This window comes from Rhinopithecus roxellana, chromosome 12 (genome assembly GCF_007565055.1).
Source record: "Rhinopithecus roxellana isolate Shanxi Qingling chromosome 12, ASM756505v1, whole genome shotgun sequence".
NCBI classification, from domain to species: domain Eukaryota; kingdom Metazoa; phylum Chordata; class Mammalia; order Primates; family Cercopithecidae; genus Rhinopithecus; species Rhinopithecus roxellana.
Genome location: NC_044560.1, coordinates 72,167,788 through 72,186,661, shown reverse-complemented (window position 1 = coordinate 72,186,661; position 18,874 = coordinate 72,167,788).

Here is an 18,874-nt window from a genome sequence, read left to right as displayed (position 1 = left end):
TATTTCCTCTTCAAGGCCCAGCTCCAATTTCACCTCCTCTGGGAAGGCTCTCAAGATCAATGAAGCTATATCCTTCCTGAAGGAACCCATTTCTTAGTGATATGGTCTATTTGGTGGTGGATTATCACTTTTCTTTATTATTATCTTTCCCACAGCCAAAATCTTATGATTTTGGGAACTCACCCAAGCTCCTAGCAGTGCCTTGTACATATCAAGTGTTTAATAAATGTTTATTGATGGACTTATTACTTATCCATGATGTGGAAATTTTTTAAAAGATCTTAATAATCAGAAGAAAGCTACTTAGTTTCATTTTTTTCCTATGCTTAGGGAAAACGTGAAGAACAGATAAGAATGCAGAGCAGGAAGATCATCACATAGACCTGTTTAGTGGCATGGATGTGACTTCTAAACCTTCACCATATCCCCTCACAATTTTCAGTGGGGACCATTCATCCTGGAGATGGAAGCCCTGGGGTTGCTGAAAAGCAGACATGATGAGATCGTTTCCTTTTGTCACACCTAGTCTTAAGTCTCTAATAATAACCAGTTTGTTCACATTCCCAAGGCACAGTGGCCTAGGAGTAACTTTGACAAATCCGACCAACCAAATTACTAAGTCCTTTGCCGTTCTGCCATTTTAGAGACCTAAGAGGATGGGTCCCCAGAAAGCTATGCTCTGGTCTGAAAATATGTCTGAATTAGTAGTTTTTATACCTTGAAAGCAACAGCAACTTCTCCAAAATGAACTTAATATTATTTAACAGGCATTTCATGGCAAATGCTATTAAAGCAATTCATTTTGAACTTTGCATTTCACTTTTAAAACCACTAGTAGAAGTAACTCTCCCTCTCTTTTGAAGACTACATCACCTTTAAAACAAGCTCATCATCCACTAATCCATTTCCAAGCCCAGTTAGGGAAACTGGGTTAAGCACATACAACAGTGGGCTGTGGCTTGATTGAGTGAGAGTTCCATCTTTATCATAATTGGCGGAGTCCTCACTAGGGAAGGCAGAGCACCTGGTTCTAACTCTAATTTGTCTTCTTTGCATGAATAATTCATGATACTTCTACCTGACCAGGCCATTACAACAGTAGGGGATGGTCTCTACATACAGATCCCTGGCTAAAGCCTGGTCTGAACACACTGTCCCTTCCTACCCAGCAGAAAAATTTGGCTTCTATGCATGTGAGTTCTTGCTCAAGATCAGGTTGATGGCCACTGAATGTTAAGTTGGTGTACTGTGAATTCAGCATTTGTCATTCCCAGTTTGTTTTATCTAACTAAGGACTGACCTGCTTCAATATTTAACCTTTAAAGAAATGCAGGTCCCCTCCTGGTAAGATGGGACCATGTTATGTGAACATTTTGAGAATATCTATTTATTTGAAAGTTTTCCAGAATGGCATATATCTGTAAATGGAACAGAAACTCAGAGTGATTTTGAAGAAAAAAGGAAGGAAGGAAGGAAGGAAGGAAGGAAGGAAGGAAGGAAGGAAGGAAGGAAGGAAGGAAGGAAGGAAGGAAGGAAGGAAGGAAGGAAGGAAGGAGGGAAGGAAGGAGAAAGGAATCATGATCATGTCACTCCTCTGCTTGAAACCTTCCAGCAGTTCCTGTGGTGCTTAGGATGAGGTCCAAAGTCCTTCACATTGCCTAAGGAGCCCTGAAATTCTAGCTCCTTCCAGCTTCATGCCACCACCCTACCTTCTGTTTGCTGTATTTCAGCCACTTTGGCATTTTTAGGTCCTTAGGGCTTAGGACCTTAGGCTTCCCATAGTCTCTTCCCTCTTTCCCCTACATCCTCACACCCTTATGCCCAAGGCTTTACCTGAATCACTTGGGCTCATCCCTCAGGTCTCACCCAAAAGTTTGCTTTCACAGGTAGGTCTTTCCTGACCTCAGACCTGACCCCCACCCCATCATGTTCCCTGGTTATCTAATCTGTCACAAGCTGTTTTGTCTCCATGAATATTACTTCAACTGTAGTTTAATAGTCCTAGACTACCCTGTAAGCTCCAAAACTTCAGGGACCTCATTTGATTTCTTCATTCTGTATCCCCAGCACTTAACTTTAGTATTTGACACATAATAGGTGTGGCATGAAGGAAGGAAGGAAGAAAAGGAGGAGGGATGGAGGAAGGGAAGAAGAAGGAAGGAAGGAAGGAAGGAAGGAAGGAAGGAAGGAAGGAAGGAAGGAAGGAAGGAAGGAAGGAAGGAAGGAAGGAAGGAGAAGGAAGGAAAGAAGGAAGGAAGGAAGAAAGGAAAGAAGTAGGGAGGGGAAGGCCGAGACGGGCGGATCACAAGGTCAGGAGATCGAGACCATCCTGGCGAACACAGTGAAACCCTGTCTCTACTAAAAATACAAAAAACTAGCCGGGCGAGGTGGCGGGCGCCTGTAGTCCCAGCTACTTGGGAGGCTGAGGCAGGAGAATGGCGGGAACCCCGGGAGGGGGAACTTGCAGTGAGCTGAGATCCGGCCACTGCACTCCAGCCTGGGTGACAGAGCAAGACTCCACCTCAAAAAAAAAAAAAAAAAAAAAGAAGTGGGGAGGGAGGGAAGATATGAATGGGCTCTGCACAGGTATGACTGCACCTAAGCTCAGCTGGTAAGTTCTCAGTTAGTTGACTTGTTTGGTGAGAATATTACAAGAACTGCTCGCCATGGGCTGCACTGTGAGGGCTCCTCACAGCCTTAGATCCTCACCCAACACAGTCCTTGACTTAGTGTCAACACTGATCAGTGCCACTGAACATGCCACGACCCTGCCTGGAAAGCTCTTCCTATGTCACTGATCTAATTCACCACCTCTGTGTGGCCATCACACTTCAAGCACAGACTATTGGAGATAACATAATTCATTATAATTGGTTTTCTGACAGAAATGATTTACAAACTCACTGGGAGGACTGAGAAACTCCATTCTAACCTTCAAAAAATAATCCCAAAGTCAGTCCTATCTCAGGCCAGGGGCTCCAAGGGAGCTTCTGCTGCCCACCCTCGGGAAGCTGGGGAACTAGAAACCTGGAGAATAAGGAAGTGGCTGCTAAGTAGCTGACTCCGAAGCCATGTTGCCTCTACCACAATTGACCCAGCAAGGTGGATACCCTACTCTCTGCCTGTCAAAGCCCAAAGAGCCAGGGCCAGGGCACTGGGACCTCTGCTTCAGCAGGAAAGCTAAATTCTCCCCATGCCGTGGGCCAGCAGAGGCTTGACTCTGGCTCACAGGGCTCCACTCCTGCCTTCCCAGCCTCAATCAGGAATGTCTGATCGTGCAGTCTCAATCTCATCCAGAACACTAGCTCTCCAGCCTCTGCACTTCAGGCAAGCATGGAGAGAAGACACAGTTATTCCAGTGGTGAGCGGGAGGTGTGGCCAAAGGAGGGGGTCAAGAAAGGAGTTAGAATTCAGAAATAAAGGATAGAAAATAACTGACAGGATGAAGAGAGCTGAGATCAAGAAAGTCTACTCCACCTGATGCCACTGAAGAGCACAGCCAATTACCCTGAAGGGGTTGTGCTGTATAGAACGTAACTTGAAATCCCTTTCGTGTGCCACACTGAAGGAACACAGGTCTTGGAATCAAAAGACCTACTAGGTATTCCGTGATCACCTCATTGAGCCTCAGTTTCTGTGTTTATAAAAACTGGAATGATAGTGTTTAGTAAATACTTATCCTATTTCTTCTCTGCCTAGCACTGACTCATCTATTACGCACAGAAGGCAGAGTGCCTACAGCCCACAATACCTATAGGGGCCAAAAAAAATTAAAATTCCTTTAAAGTCAGAAGAAAAGAGTAATTTAATCTAGCCTGGATTATACTCATCACTTTATCAAAGCAATCATAAAATATAATTTTTAATATTTTTATGAAGCTTCCTTCAAGGTCTCAAGGGCTTAAGTGACAAGGGTCCACAAAAGTCATAATGTGGCCCTGTCTCCACCCTCCTTTTTAAAGACCTTTTTCTCCATCATAGCTTATCCACTTGGTGATAGTAGTGAGTCATCAGCAACTATTTTTGTACGCATGACTCTGCAGTTTTGGTTTGATCGTACCAAGACCTATATTTGACTCAAGCTGGGACAGTTAGAGTCCATTTCACTCAACCCTCATTATTCTGAACATTGTTGACTTGTTTGAGGTATGGCAGGTGAGTAGTATTTGGGGATGGGTCACCTGACTCAACTTGGGCCAATCAATTTCTTCCTTATGAATTTGGGCTTAATTCTGAGATCCAGCCATCATCTGACTAGTCCTTCGATAAAAGAAAACTTGGAATATGAGAATGCTATTTCTCAGCATGTACACTCAAAGAGACAGCCAATCTGAGAGAGAATATGCACAAAAAGAGCAGAGGACTAAGACAGGGAGTGCCAGAGGCATTCCAGTCTCAGGCGCCAGGCTGTTTCTGTGGCTGCAGGTGTCCCGTTCCTGGGATTCTCTGAGACATCAACAGGGCTGAATAGTGTGTGGACCAGGAGCCATATCATTTATAGAACTCTAATACTTACTAGCTGATATGGTTTGGCTGTGTCCCCACCCAAATCTCAACTTGAATTTTGTCTCCCAGAATTCCCATGTGTTGTCAGGGAGACCCAAGGGGAGGTAATTGAATCATGGGGACCAGTCTTTCCCATGCTATTCTCATGATAGTGAATAAGTCTCACGAGATCTGATGGGTTTATCAGGAGTTTCTGCTTTTGCCTCTTCCTCATTTTTCTCTTGCTGCCACCATGTAAAAAGTGCCTTTCACCTCCCGCCATGATTCTGAGGCCTCCCCAGCCATGTGGAGCTGTAAGTCCAATTAAATCTCTTTTTCTTCCCAGTCTCAGGTATGTCTTTATCAGCAACATGAAAACAGATGAATACAGTAAAATTGGTACCAGTAGAGTGGGGCATTGCTGAAAAGATACCCAAAAATGTGGAAGTGACTTTGGAACTGGGAAACAGGCAGAGAATGGAACACTTTGAAGGACTCAGAAGATAACAGGAAAATGTGGGAAAGTTTTAACTTCCTACAAACTTGTTTTTGTTTTATTATTATTATTACGTTAAATTCTAGGGTACATGTGCACAACATGCAGGTTTGTTACATATGTATACATGTGCTGTGTTGGTTTGTTGCACCCATTAACTCATCATTTACATCAGGTATTTTTCCTAATGCTATCCCTCCTCCAGCCCCCCACCACAGGCTCCGGTGTGTGATGTTCCCTGCCCTGTGTCCAAGTGCTCTCATTGTTCAATTCCCACCTATGAGTGAGAACATGCAGTGTTTGGTTTTCTGTCCTTGCGATAGTTTGCTCAGAATGATGGTTTCCAGCTTCATCCGTGTAGCTACAAAGGACATGCACTCATCCTTTTTCATGGCTGCATAGTATTCCATGGTATGTGCCACATTTTCTTAATCCAGTCTATCATTGATGGACATCTGGGTTTGTTCCAAGTCTTTGCTATTGTGAATAGTGCCGCAATAAACATAAGTGTGCATGTGTCTTTATAGTAGCATGATTTATAATCCTTTGGGTACATACCCAGTAATGGGATTGTTGGGCCAAATGGTATTTCTAGTTCTAGATCCTTGAGGAATTGCCACACTGTCTTCCACAATGGTTGAACTAGTTTACACTCCCACCAACAATGTAAAAGCATTCCTATTTCTCCACATCCTCTCCAGCACCTGTTGTTTCCTGACTTCTTAATGATCGTCATTCTAACTGGTGTGAGATGGTATCTCACTGTGGTTTTCATTTGCATTTCTCTGATGGCCAGTGATGATGAGCATTTTTTCATGTGTCTGTTGGCTGCATAAATGTCTTCTTTTGGAAAGTGTCTGTTCATATCCTTTGTCCACTTTTTGATGGGGTTGTTTGATTTTTTTCTTGTAAACTTGTTTAAGTTCTTTGTAGATTCTGGATATTAGCCCTTTGTCAGATGGGTAGATTGCAAAAATTTTCTCCCATTCCCTACAGACTTGTTGAATGGCTTTGCCCAAAATGCTGACAGCGAAATGGACAATAAAATCAAGGCTGAGGTGGTCTCAGATGGAGATTAAGAACTTGTTGGGAACTGGAGCAAAGGTGACTCTTGTTATGTTTTAGCAAAGAAACTGCCAGCATTTTGTCTGCCCTGGAGATTTGTGGAACTTTGAACTTGAGAAAGATGATTTAGGGTATCTGGCAGAAGAAATTTCTAAGCAGCAAAGCATTCAAGAGGTGACTTGGGTAGTGTTTAAGACATTCAATTTTAGAACGGAAGCAGAGCATAAGAGTTTGGAAAATCCGCAGCCTGACTATGTGATAGGAAAGAAAAACCCATTTTCTGGGGAGAAATTGAAGCTGCCTACAGAAATTTGCATAAGTAGCAAGGAGCCTAATGTTAATCCCCAAGACCATGGGAAAATGTCTCCAGGGCATTTCGTGACAGCCTTCCCATCACAAGCCTGGAGGCCCAGGAGGAAAAAGTGGTTTTGTGGGCCTGGCTGTGTGCAGCCTGGGGACTTGGTGCCTGTGTTCCAGCCACTCAAGCCATGGCTGAAAAGGGCCAACATAGAGCTTAGGCAGTGGCTTCAGAGGGTGGAAGCCCCAAGCCTTGGCAGCTTCCATGTGGTGTTGAGCCTGCAAGTGCACAGGAGTCAAGAATTGAGGTTTGGAAACCTTCACCTAGATTTAAGAAGATGTATGGAAACTCCTGGATGCCCAGGCAAGAGTTTGCTGCAGGGGCAGGGCCCTCATGGAGAACCTCTGCTAAGGCAGTGCAGAAGGGAAATCTGGGGTCAGAGCACCCACACAGAGTCCCCACCGGGGCACCATCAAGTGGAGTTGTGAGAAGACGGCCACTGTCTTCCAGACCCCAGAATGGTAGCTCCACCAACAGCTTGCACCATGTGCCTGGAAAAGCTGCAGACACTCAACACCAGTTCATAAAAGCAGCTGGGAAGGAGGCCGTACCCTGCAAAGTCACAGGAGCAAAGCTGTCCAAGACCTTGGAAACCCACCTCTTGTATCAGTGACCTGGATGTGAGACCTGGGGTCAAAGGAGATCATTTTAGAGCTTTAAAATTTGACTGTCCCTCTGGATTTTGGACTGGCATGGGCCCTCTAATCCCTTTGTTTTGGTCAATTTCTCCCATTTGGAATGGCTATATTTACCCAATACCTGTACCCCCATTGTATCTAGGAAATAACTAGCTTGTTTTTGATTTTACAGGCTCATAGGCAGACGGAACTTGCCTTGTTCAGATGAAACTTTGGACTGTGGACTTTTGAGTTAATGCTGAAATGAGTTAAGATTTTGGGGGACTGTTGGGAAGGCATGATTGGTTTTTCAATGTGAGGACATGAGATTTGGAAGGGCCAGGGGCAGAATGATATGGTTTGGCTGTGTCCCCACCCAAATCTCAACTTGGATTGTATCTCCCAGAATTCCCACTTGTTGTGGGAGGGACCCAGGGAGAGGTAATTGAATCATGGAGGCAGGTCTTTACCATGCTATTCTCATGACAGTGAATACGTCTCACTATCTTGATCTGATGGGTTTATCAGAGGTTTCTGTTTTTGCTTCTTCCTCATTTTTATCTTGCTGCCACCATGTAAGAAGTGCCTTTTGCCTCCTGCCATGATTCTGAACCCTCCCCAGCTATGTGGGACTGTAAGTCGAATTAAACTTCTTTTTCTTCCCAGTCTTGGGTATGTCTTCATCAGCAGCATGAAAACAGACTAATACACTAGCTCTGTGACCAAGTTAAGCAAATTTTAACTTCTCTGTAACTTAACTTCCTCTATCATAAAAGGGCGGTGTTGGGAGAATAAAGTGATCTATTAAAAGGGCATAGAATGTAAAATAGAATAAAATATCCTGAAACAGACCTATATATGTGTGTGTGTGTGTGTATATATATATGTGTGTGTATATATATGTGTGTGTGTGTGTGTTCAATTTATTTTTAACAGTGGGACAAAGGCAATTCAATGGATAAAAGGTGGTCTTTTTGACAAATGGTGCTGGAACAATTGGAAATCAATATTTTTAAAAATTGACCTTCAATCCATACTTTGCAACATATACAAAGATTAACTCAAAATAGATCATAGACCTAAATGTAAAAGCCAAAAACTATAAAACTTCTAGAAAAAAAAAAAAATCTCTATGAATTTGGGTTACACAAAGATTTCTTAGATGCAACATGAAAAGCACAAGCCATAAAAGAAAAAAAAATGATAAATTGAACTTTATCAAAATTCAAAACTTCTGCTTTTTGAAAGACACTGCCAAAAAAAAAATATAAGTCACAGACGCATATAAAATATTTGAAAAACACATATCTGATAGAAGACTTAGAATATATAAAGAACTCTCAAAACTCAATAAAAAGGCAAGAAACCCAAAACGAGTGAGCAAATATTTGAACAAGAACATCACCAAAGAGATATATGAATGGCAAATAAGCCCATGGAGAAACTCAACATCATTACTCATTAGGGAAATGTAAATTTAAGCCACAGTGAGGTACTACTACACACTATTAGAATGGGCAAAATAAAAAAGACTGAGGATACCATTGACTGGTGAGAAGAAAGAACTATTGGAGCTCTCATAGGCTAATAGGAATACAAATAATGCAGCAACCCTTACAGAAAACAGCTTGGCAATTTGTTATAAAATTAAACATACACCTAACATACGACTCAGCAATCCCGCTTCTAGATACTTTTATTAAAGAAACATTAAAAAAATGTGTACACTGAAAACTTGTAAACAGGTTTATAGTAGTTTTATTCATAATTATCAAAAACTGGAAACCCAGGTGTCCTCCAGCTGGTAAATGAATGAACAAATTGTGGTACACTCATACAATGGAATGTTACTTAGCAGTAAAAAGGATAAATGAATCTGAGTGGGGGAAAAGTCCAATTCAAAAGGCTACATACCATATGAACAATTATTATGACTTTTTGGAAAAGACAAAATTATAGGACAGAAAAGAGATCAGTAGTTGCCAATGGCTGGGGGTGGAGAGAATGGTTGGCTACAAAGGGGCATGTATTAGTCAGGGTTCTCTAAAGGGAGAGAACTAATAGAATATATAGAGAGAGAGAGAGTGAGAGAGAGAGAGAGAGAGAGAGGACTTTATTAAGTATTAACTCATTAACTCACATGATCACAAGGTCCCACAATAGGCCAACTGCAGGTTAAGGAGCAAGGAGAGCCAGTCCAATTTCTGAAACTGGAGAACTTGGAGTCTGATGTTCTAGGGCAGGAAGCATCCAGCATGGGAGAAAGATGTAGGCTGGGAGGCTAAGCCAGTATGTCTTTTCACATTTTTCCGCCTGCTTATATTCTAGCTGTGCTGGCAGTGGATTAGATTGTGCCCACCTAGATTAAGGGTGGGTCTGCCTTTCCCATCGCACTGACTCAAATGTTAATCCCCTTAGGCAACGCCTCACAGACACACCCAGCATCAATACTTTGTATCCTTCAATCCAATCAAGTTGACACTCAGTATTAACCATCACAGAGCATAAGAGAATTTTTTTTTTTTTTTTTTTTTTTTTTTTTTTTTTTTTTGAAACATGCTCTCACTCTGCTGCCCAGGCTGGAGTGCAGTGGTGTGATCTTGGCTCACTGCAACCTCCATCTCCCGGGCTCAAGTGATCCTCCCACCTCAGCCTGCCAAGTGGGTGGACTACCAGCGTGAGCCACTGCACCTGGTTAATTTTTGTATTTTTTGTAGAGACAGGGTTTCACCATGTTGCCTGGGCTGGCCTTAAACTCCTGGGCTCAAGTGATCCACTTGCCTTGGCCTCCCGAAGTGCTGGGATTACAGATGTGAGCCACTGAGCCCAGCCCATAAGGGAACTTTTGAGGTGTCAGAAATGTTCTATATCTTGATTGTGGTGGAGACTACAAAATTGTATGGGTTTATCAAAACACAGACCTATACACTACAAATGATGAATGTTACTGTAAGTAAATGATATTTCTTCTGGGAATTCTTCATTTCATGGAGAAAAAAAGTAACTTCGTTTGCTTAAACTAGTACCAATGTGTTTCTATAACTTTCAATCAAGAGTTCTAATTGAGACTCCCTGGATGAAGATGGCAAATAGGAGGCAAGAGTAACTTGCAGCTCCCACTTGGACAGACAGAGCAGCATGTGGAGACTCACATAGCGAACTTTTGCTCCAAGAACCACCACAGCAACATACCAGGAAAGTTGAAAGAATCCACAGACCCTTTGAAGGAACTGAATAATCACTGCAGTCTCCCTGAGACTCTGAAAAACTATGCGTCTGCTTGCTTTCTCAATGGGAAGGCTGGTGCTCTGGAGCAAGTTTTCAGCCCTCCTCACCAGATGCCTGGAAATAGACTCAGCCCTGTTGCAGGGCACAGTGGGAGTGAGACCAGCCTTGAGGACTGCAGGCTGCATGGAAGCAGGGTGAGGCCTGTGACTGCCAGCTTTCCCCTCCTTCCCTGGTGACCTGCGTGATGCAGCATAGTCAGCCATAATCACCCGGGAACATAACTCCACTGGTCTGGGAACTACACCCCCATCTCCCACAGCAGCAACAGCAAGCTCCACCCAAGAGGAGTCTGAGTTCAGACACGGCTGACCCTGCCCCTACCTGATGATCTTTCTCTACTCTTCCTGGTTGTGAAAGACAAAGGACATAATCTCTTGGGAGCTCTATAGCCCAACCTACCACCTGATCCTCCCATAAAACCAAAGCTGATGTGCTCTTGAAAGTGCCACCTACTGGCTGGAGGCCAATCAACATAAAACTGGTGCACTAAACAAAAACACAAACAAGGACCCTCACAGAGTCCACTTCACTCCCCTGCTACCTCCACCAGAACAGGTGCTGGTATCCATGGCTGAAAGACCTAAAGATGGATCACATCACAGGACTCTTTGTAGACACTCCCCAGTACCAGCCTGGAGCCTGGTAGCACCGCTGGGTGGCCAGACCCGGAAAAGCAAAAGCAATCACTGCAGTTTGGCTATACAGAAGCCCCATCCCGAGGGGAAGGGGGAGAACACCACATCAAGGGAGCACCTCATGGGACAAAATATTCTGAACAGCAACCCTGAGTCCCAGATCTTCCCGCTGACATAGTCTACCCAAATGAGAAGGAACCAGAAAAACAATTCTGGTAATAGGACAAAACAAGGTTCTTTAACACCCCCAAAAGATCATGCCAGCTCACCAACAATGGATCCAAACCAAGAGGAAATCTCTGAATTGCCCGAAAAAGAATTCAGAAAGTTAGTTACTAAGCTAATGAAGGAGGTACCAGAGAAAGGTGAACTCCAAATTAAAGAAATTGAAAACATGATAGAGGATATGAAAGGAAAAATCTTCAGTGAAATAGACAGCATAAATAAAACTAATCACAACTTCCAGAAATCAAGGATGCACTTAGAGAGATACAAAATGCACTGGAAAGTCTCAGCAATATAAACAAATAAGCAGGAAGGCCAGGCGCGGTGGCTCAAGCCTGTAATCCCAGCACTTTGGGAGGCCGAGACGGGCGGATCACGAGGTCAGGAGATCGAGACCATCCTGGCTAACACAGTGAAACCCCGTCTCTACTAAAAAATACAAAAAAAAAAAAAAAAAACTAGCCGGGCGTGGTGGCGGGCGCCTGTAGTCCCAGCTACTCGGGAGGCTGAGGCAGGAGAATGGCATAAACCCGGGAGGCGGAGCTTGCAGTGAGCTGAGATCCAGCCACTGCACTCCAGCCTGGGCGACACAGCGAGACTCCGTCTCAAAAAAAAAAACAAAAAACAAAAACAAATAAGCAGGAGAAAGAACTTCAGATCTCAAAGACAAAGCTTTCAAATTAGCCCAATCTGTCAAAGACAAAGAAAAAAGAATTTTTAAAAATGAGCAAACCCTCCAAGAAGTTTGGGACTATGTTAAGCATCCAAACCTAAGAATAATTCGTGTTGCTGGGGAAGAAGAGAAATCTAAAAGTCTGGAAAATATATTTGGGGGAATAATCAAGGAAAGCTTCCCTCGCCTTGCTAGAGATCTAGACATCTAAATACAAGAAGCTCAAAGAACACCAGGTAAATTCATTGCAAAAAGATCATTGCCTAGGCACATAGTTATCAGGTTATCTAAAGTCAAGATGAAGGAAAGAATCTTAAGAGTTGTGAGGCAAAAGCAACAGATAACTTATAAAGGAAAACCTATCAGATTAACAGCAGATTTCTCAGCAGAAAACCTACAAGCTGCAGACATTCAATGCCAGCCCAAAAAAGCAGCCAGGAAGGGGGCTATATCCTGCAAAGCCACAGGGGCAAAGCTGCCCAAGGCTGTGGGAGCTAACCTCTTGCATCAGCGTAACTTGAATATAAGACATGGAGTCAAAGGAGATCATTTTGGAACTTTAAGGTTTAATGACTGCCCTACTGGACTTCAGACTTGCATGGGGCCTGCAGCCCCTTTGTTCTGGCCAATTTCTCCCATTTGGAACAGCTGTATTTACCCAATGCCTGTACACCCCATTGTATCTAGGAAGTGACCAACTTGTTTTTTATTTTACATGCTCATAGGTGGAAGGGACTTGCCTTGTCTCAGATGAAACTTTGGACTTGGACTTTTGAGTTAATGCTAGAATGTGAAGAATTTGTAGGACTGTTGGAAATGCATGATTATGTTTTGAAAGGTGAGGACATGAGATTTGAGAGGGGCCGGGGCAAAATGATATGTGTTGGCTGTGTCCCCATCTAAATCTGATCTTGAATTGTAGTTCCCATAATCCCTATGTGTCATAGGAGGAACCCAGTGGGAGGTAATTGAATCATGGGGGCTGTCAACCCCATGCTGCTGTTCTTGTGATAGTGAGTGAGTTCTCACAAGATCTGATGGTTTTATAAGGGACTTCTCCCGCTTTTGCTCAGCACTTATCCTTGCTGCTGCCATGTGAAGAAGGACATGTTTGCTTCCCCAATTGCCATGATTGTAAATTTCCTGAGTCCTCCCCAGCGATGCTGAGCTGTGAGTCAATTAAACTTCTTTCCATTATAAACTACCCAGTCTCGGGTATGTATTAGCAGCATAAGAATGGGCTACTACATACTGAAAGTCCTAGCCAGAGCAATCAGACAAGTGAAAGAAATGAAGGGCATCCAAACTGGTACAGAGGAAGTCAAACTGTCACTGTTTGCTGATGATATGATCATATACCTAGGAAACCCTAAAGACTCATCCAAAAAGCTCCTAGAACTGGTAAATGAATTCAGCAAAGTTTCAGGATACAAAATTAATGTACACAATCAGTAGCTCTGCTATACACCAAAAACAACCAAGCTGAGAACCAAATCAAGAACGTAACCCCTTTTATAATAGCTTCAAAAAAAAATGAAGTAATTAGGAATACACCTCACCAAGGAGGTGAAAGACCTTTACAAGAAAAACTACAAAATACTGCTGAAAGAAATCATAGATGACACAAACAAATGGAAACACATCCCATGCTCATGGGTGGGTAGAATCAATATTGTGAAAATGACCATACTGCCAAAATCAGTTTACAAATTTAATGCAATTTCCATCAAAATACCATCATCATTCTTCACAGAACTAGAAAAAGCAATCTAAAGTTCATACAGAACCAAAACAGAGCCTCATAGCCAAAGCAAGACTAAATGAAAAGAACAATTCAGGAAATATCACATTACCTGACTTCAAACTATACTATAAGGTCATAGTCACCAAAACAGCATGGTACTAGTATAAAAATTGGCACACAGACTGGGTACAGTGGCTCACACCTGTAATCCCAGCACTTTGGGAGGCTGAGGTGGAGGGATCGCCTGAAGTCAGGAGTTCGTCTCAGCCTGGCCAACATGGCAAAACCCCGTCTCTACTAAAACTACAGAAATTTAGCTGGGCATGGTGGCAGATACCTGTAATCTCAGCTACTTGGGAAGCTGAGGCAGGGAGAATCGCTTGAACTCGGGAGGCAGAGGTTCCAATGAGCCGAGACCATGCCACTGCACTCCAGCCTGGCAACAGAGTGAGACTTCATCTCAAAAAAAAAAAAAAAAAAAAAAAAAAAAAAAAAAAAATTGGCACATAGACCAATGGAACAGAATAGAGAACCCAGAAACAAATCCAAATACTTACAACCAACTGATCTTTAAGAAAGCAAGCAAAAACATAAAGTGGGGGAAAGGACACCCTATTCAACAAATGGTGCTCGGATAATTGGTGAGCCACATGTAGAAGAGTGAAACTGGATCCTCATATCTCATATACCTTATCAAATACTTTATACAAAAATCAATTCAACATGGATAAAAAGCTTAAATCCAAGAAATGAAGCCATAAAAATTGTAGAAGATAACATCAGAAAAATCCTTCTAGACATTGGCTTAGGCAAAGACTTCATGACCAGAAACCCAAAAGCAAATTCAACAAAAACAAAGATAAATAGATGGGACTTAGTTAAACTAAAGCATTTATTCACAGCAAAAGAAGGAATCAGCAAAATAAACAGACAACCCACAGAGTGGGAGAAAATCATCACAATCTATACATCCGACAAAGGACTAATATCCAGAATCTACAAAGAACTCAAATAAATCAGAATGAAAAGAACAAACAATCTCATCAAAAAGTGGGCTAAGGACATCAATAGACAATTCTCAAAAGAAGATATACAAATAGCCAATAAGCAATTTGGAAAAATGCTCAACATCATTAATTATCAGGGAAATGCAATTCAAAGCCACAATGTGATACCACCTTACTCCTGGAAGGATGGCCATAATCAAAAAATCAAAAAATAATAGATATTGGCATGGATGTGGTGAAAAGGGAACACTTTTACAGTGTTGGTGGGAACGTTAACTAGTACAACCACTATGGAAAACAATGTGGAGATTCCATAAATAATTAAAAGTAGATCCAGCAATCCCACTACTAGGTATCTACCCAGAAGAAAAATAGTCATTATACAAAAAAGAGACTTCCACATGCATGTTTATAGCACCGCAATTTGCAATTGCAAAAATATGGAACCAGCTCGAATGTCCATCAATCAATGAGTGGAAAAAGAAAATGTGGTATATGTACACATTGGAATACTACTTAGCCATAAAAAGAACGAAATAATGGCATTCACAGCAACCTGGATGGAATTCGAGACTATTATTATAAGTGAAGTAACTCAGGAATGGAAAACCAAGCATCATATATTCTCACTCATAACTGGGAGCTAGGCTATGAGGATGCAAATGCATAAGAATGATACAACAGACTTTGGGGACTCAGGGAAAAGGGTAGGAGGTGGGTGAGGGATTTAAAAAACTACACATTGGGCCGGGCGCGGTGGCTCAAGCCTGTAATCCCAGCACTTTGGGAGGCCGAGAAGGGTGGATCACGAGGTCAGGAGATCGAGACCATCCTGGCTGACACAGTGAAACCCCGTCTCTACTAAAAAATACAAAAAACAAACCGGGCGAGGTGGCAGGCGCCTGTAGTCCCAGCTACTCGGGAGGCTGAGGCAGGAGAATGGCGTAAACCCGGGAGGCAGAGCTTGCAGTGAGCTGAGATCCCACCACTGCACTCCAGCCCGGGCGACAGAGCGAGACTCCGTCTCAAAAAAAAAAAAAAAAAAAAAAAAAAAAAAAACTGCACATTGGGTACAGTGTACACTGCTTGGGTGATGGTGGGCGCACCGAAACCTCAGAAATCACCACCAAAGAACTTATTCATGTAATCAAACACCACCAGTTCCCCAAAAACCTATTGAAATAAATAACAAAATTTTAAAAAAGAGTCCTAAGTGATAAAAATATCCAACTTACAATGTTGTGAGAATTAAATGACACAATGTAGTTTCATGTTACGAGGAAGTTAAATTCTAATATTAACTCCTAAGGCTAAATTTACCATTGAAAATTCATTAACTCTCCCATAAAATACAGTATACATTTTTTATATATACATCTTGGTACAACAGTTCTTATATACACCAAAGTTTGAGAATATAAAGGAAATTTATATGCAGATGATTGAGCTATTAGTTAAAAACAGTCTTTAAAGACAGACTACCTTGGTTCAAATTCCAGTTCCACCACGTCCTGACCCTGGGAAAGGTGCCTCTCTACGCTTCAGGTTTTTCATCTGCACATTGGTGATAAAAGTATCTAGCTCATAGGCTTGTAGTGCAAATTAGTTAATATATGTAAAGCCCTCAGCCGGGCACAATGTAAAGGTTATATAATAATGTGTTAGCTGTCAATCTGTCAGACAGACCTGCATTATAAGCCCAGCTTCCTTCACTCAGTGAATATCTATTAAGCATCTACAATATAACCATGCACAATTAATTCTAGGTTTTGATAAAAACAAAAATTTTAATTTTTGATGTTTACAGTCTATTGGTTTTGCCAAATACTGGCTACATGATCTTGGGCAATGTTTCTTCATCGGTTGTCATAATGTATATAGGTGCATTAGCTATGTCTAGTAGCTATTATCATGCCCCGGTATGGTATCATAAATGCTAAGTTTATGATAAGTGTTTGTCCATAAGCACTAGAAATCTGAGTCTTGACAAAGAATGCATCCTCACACCTTTCCCCACCAATGGGGGAATCATTTTTCACCTCTGCACTGGGATACATCCTACCAGTCCCAGGCTCCACATAAACCAGGGAATGTATTCTGCATATCCATGAGTTTGGTTTCCCAAAACACGGTAGGTGCCACGTCCTCCTCTGAGTTAGTCTGATAAGAAAAAGAACTTGAAGCAATATCTCTTTATTTATCTAAAAGTAGGGCCTTTACACAGAGGATATACACACTCAAGGTATGAGTAAAATCAAAGAAAATGTAAACAGCGCCTCCCATTCTCCTTAGAAAGGGAACAAAGTGGTAGGGGAGAGGGATAGCATTAGGAGATATACCTAATGTAAATGACGAGTTAAGGGGTGCAGCACACCAACATGGCATATGTATACATAGATAACAAACCTGCACATTGTGCACAGGTACCCTAGAAATTAAAGTATAATAATAATAAATAAATAAATAAATAAATAAATAAATAAAGGGAACAAAGTGGAGCACGCTTAATCCAAAGAGGGAAGTACAAGGGTTCCACTTATTCCAAGTAGAGGAGGTTAGGAGAGGTAAGTGAAGTTATTCCATCTAGGACTGACAGATGCAAATTGTAGTTTGTAAAAAACACAGCAGGCTCTGGCTGAAGGGGTGAGTGAGAGATGAAATCTACTAGCCTTGGCAGGTCTGCAACTATTGAGTTGAAGAAGTATCTCTTTCATTACTCACAGGTACCTTATGCTTACCACTTCATGTACCTTGAGCTGGGTAGACCCCAAATGGTCTGCTTTTTTTTAATTTGCAAAAAGTCATGGCAAGCCCAGCAGTGACCCTGGTTTCAATAGGTTAAGTGGCCCCAAGAAAACAGAGTTGATCCAAAGTTGAGAAGGGAGAAAACGGGTCTACATCAGTGGCTTCAGGAAGTGTAACAGTAGACATATGGACAGCATCACTGTATGACCTGTGCCTCAGGCTGCCCAAAGAAACAACTGACCCTCTCTATTTATTGCATGAATTGAGTTTGATCTTGCCATTTAGAGATGTCTACAAATTCAGGAGCTAAGCTGCCCACCCATAAGTGATCCACCATCCTTTTAAAATAATGCTTAGAATTCAAACAAAATAATTTATTTGCTTCAGCTAGCACTATATTAAGGTCTGTATGTTTCAATTAATTTAGAGATAATCTGGTTACCAGAAAAAAGAAAATGTCATAACAAAGCAGGATTTTTGTGGGGAGTCCAGATCTCAACAAAGGCTTCCTTTAAGTACCCCATCATCACTGCTCCCTCTCATTACCTCTTTAAAGGGGCTTTAAGTTCATGTCCTTCTCCTGCCAGCCTGATTTCTCTTCAATAGGGATTTTTAAACTCGGCCCCTTCCTTCCTGTTCAAAGATCATTGCATTTTTGGGGGTATCCATGGTACAAAGCATTGTGCTCCACCTCAAACTCATTAGGATATTTCAAATCTTCTATTTAGCTTCATTGTGCCTAAATTTTCTCTTCCATTAAAGTGGCTTAATATCCCCCTTCAAATCTTTCCCAAAATGATGACATTAAGTCATTCATATGACAGAGGCTTGTCACCCACAGATAAAAAAGAAGAATCATTTTGTTTCCTTTATAGGAGTACCATCCTTTATGTAACAACTGTATTCCTCAAAATTTTCTGTGAATGAAGTCCAGATTTAAAAGTTCTGAGGATAGGCTGGGCGCAGTGGGTCAAGCCTGTAATCCCAGCACTTTGGGAGACCAAGACGGGCAGATCACGAGGTCAGGCGATTGAGACCATCTTGGCTAACATGGTAAAACCACGTCTGTATTAAAAATACAAAAAAATTAGCCGAGTGTGGTGGCAGGTGCCTGTAGTCCCAGCTACTCAGGAGGCTGAGGCAGGAGAATGGCCTGAACCCGGGAGGCAGAGCTTGCAGTGAGCCGAGACCAGGCTGCTGCACTCCAGCCTAGGTGACAGAGTAAGACTCTGTCTCAAAATAAAATAAAATAAAATAAAATAAAATAAAATAAAATAAAATAAAATAAAAGTCCTGAGGATGTCCACCACTCAAAGAAAGCTCATGGAGTGGAATTTTGTTAAACAAGGGTAACACTAACAAATAATCATCATTGATTCATCTGAGGTTCCACATTGGGTTATCTTAGATGGTGACGATGAAGATGATGAAAATCATCATGATGCAAGTGTAACTCATTTAAGAGCTTATGGGTTTTCTAGACACTTTCACACACCTCTCATGTGATGCTCATAACCACCCCCAGGAGATAATGGT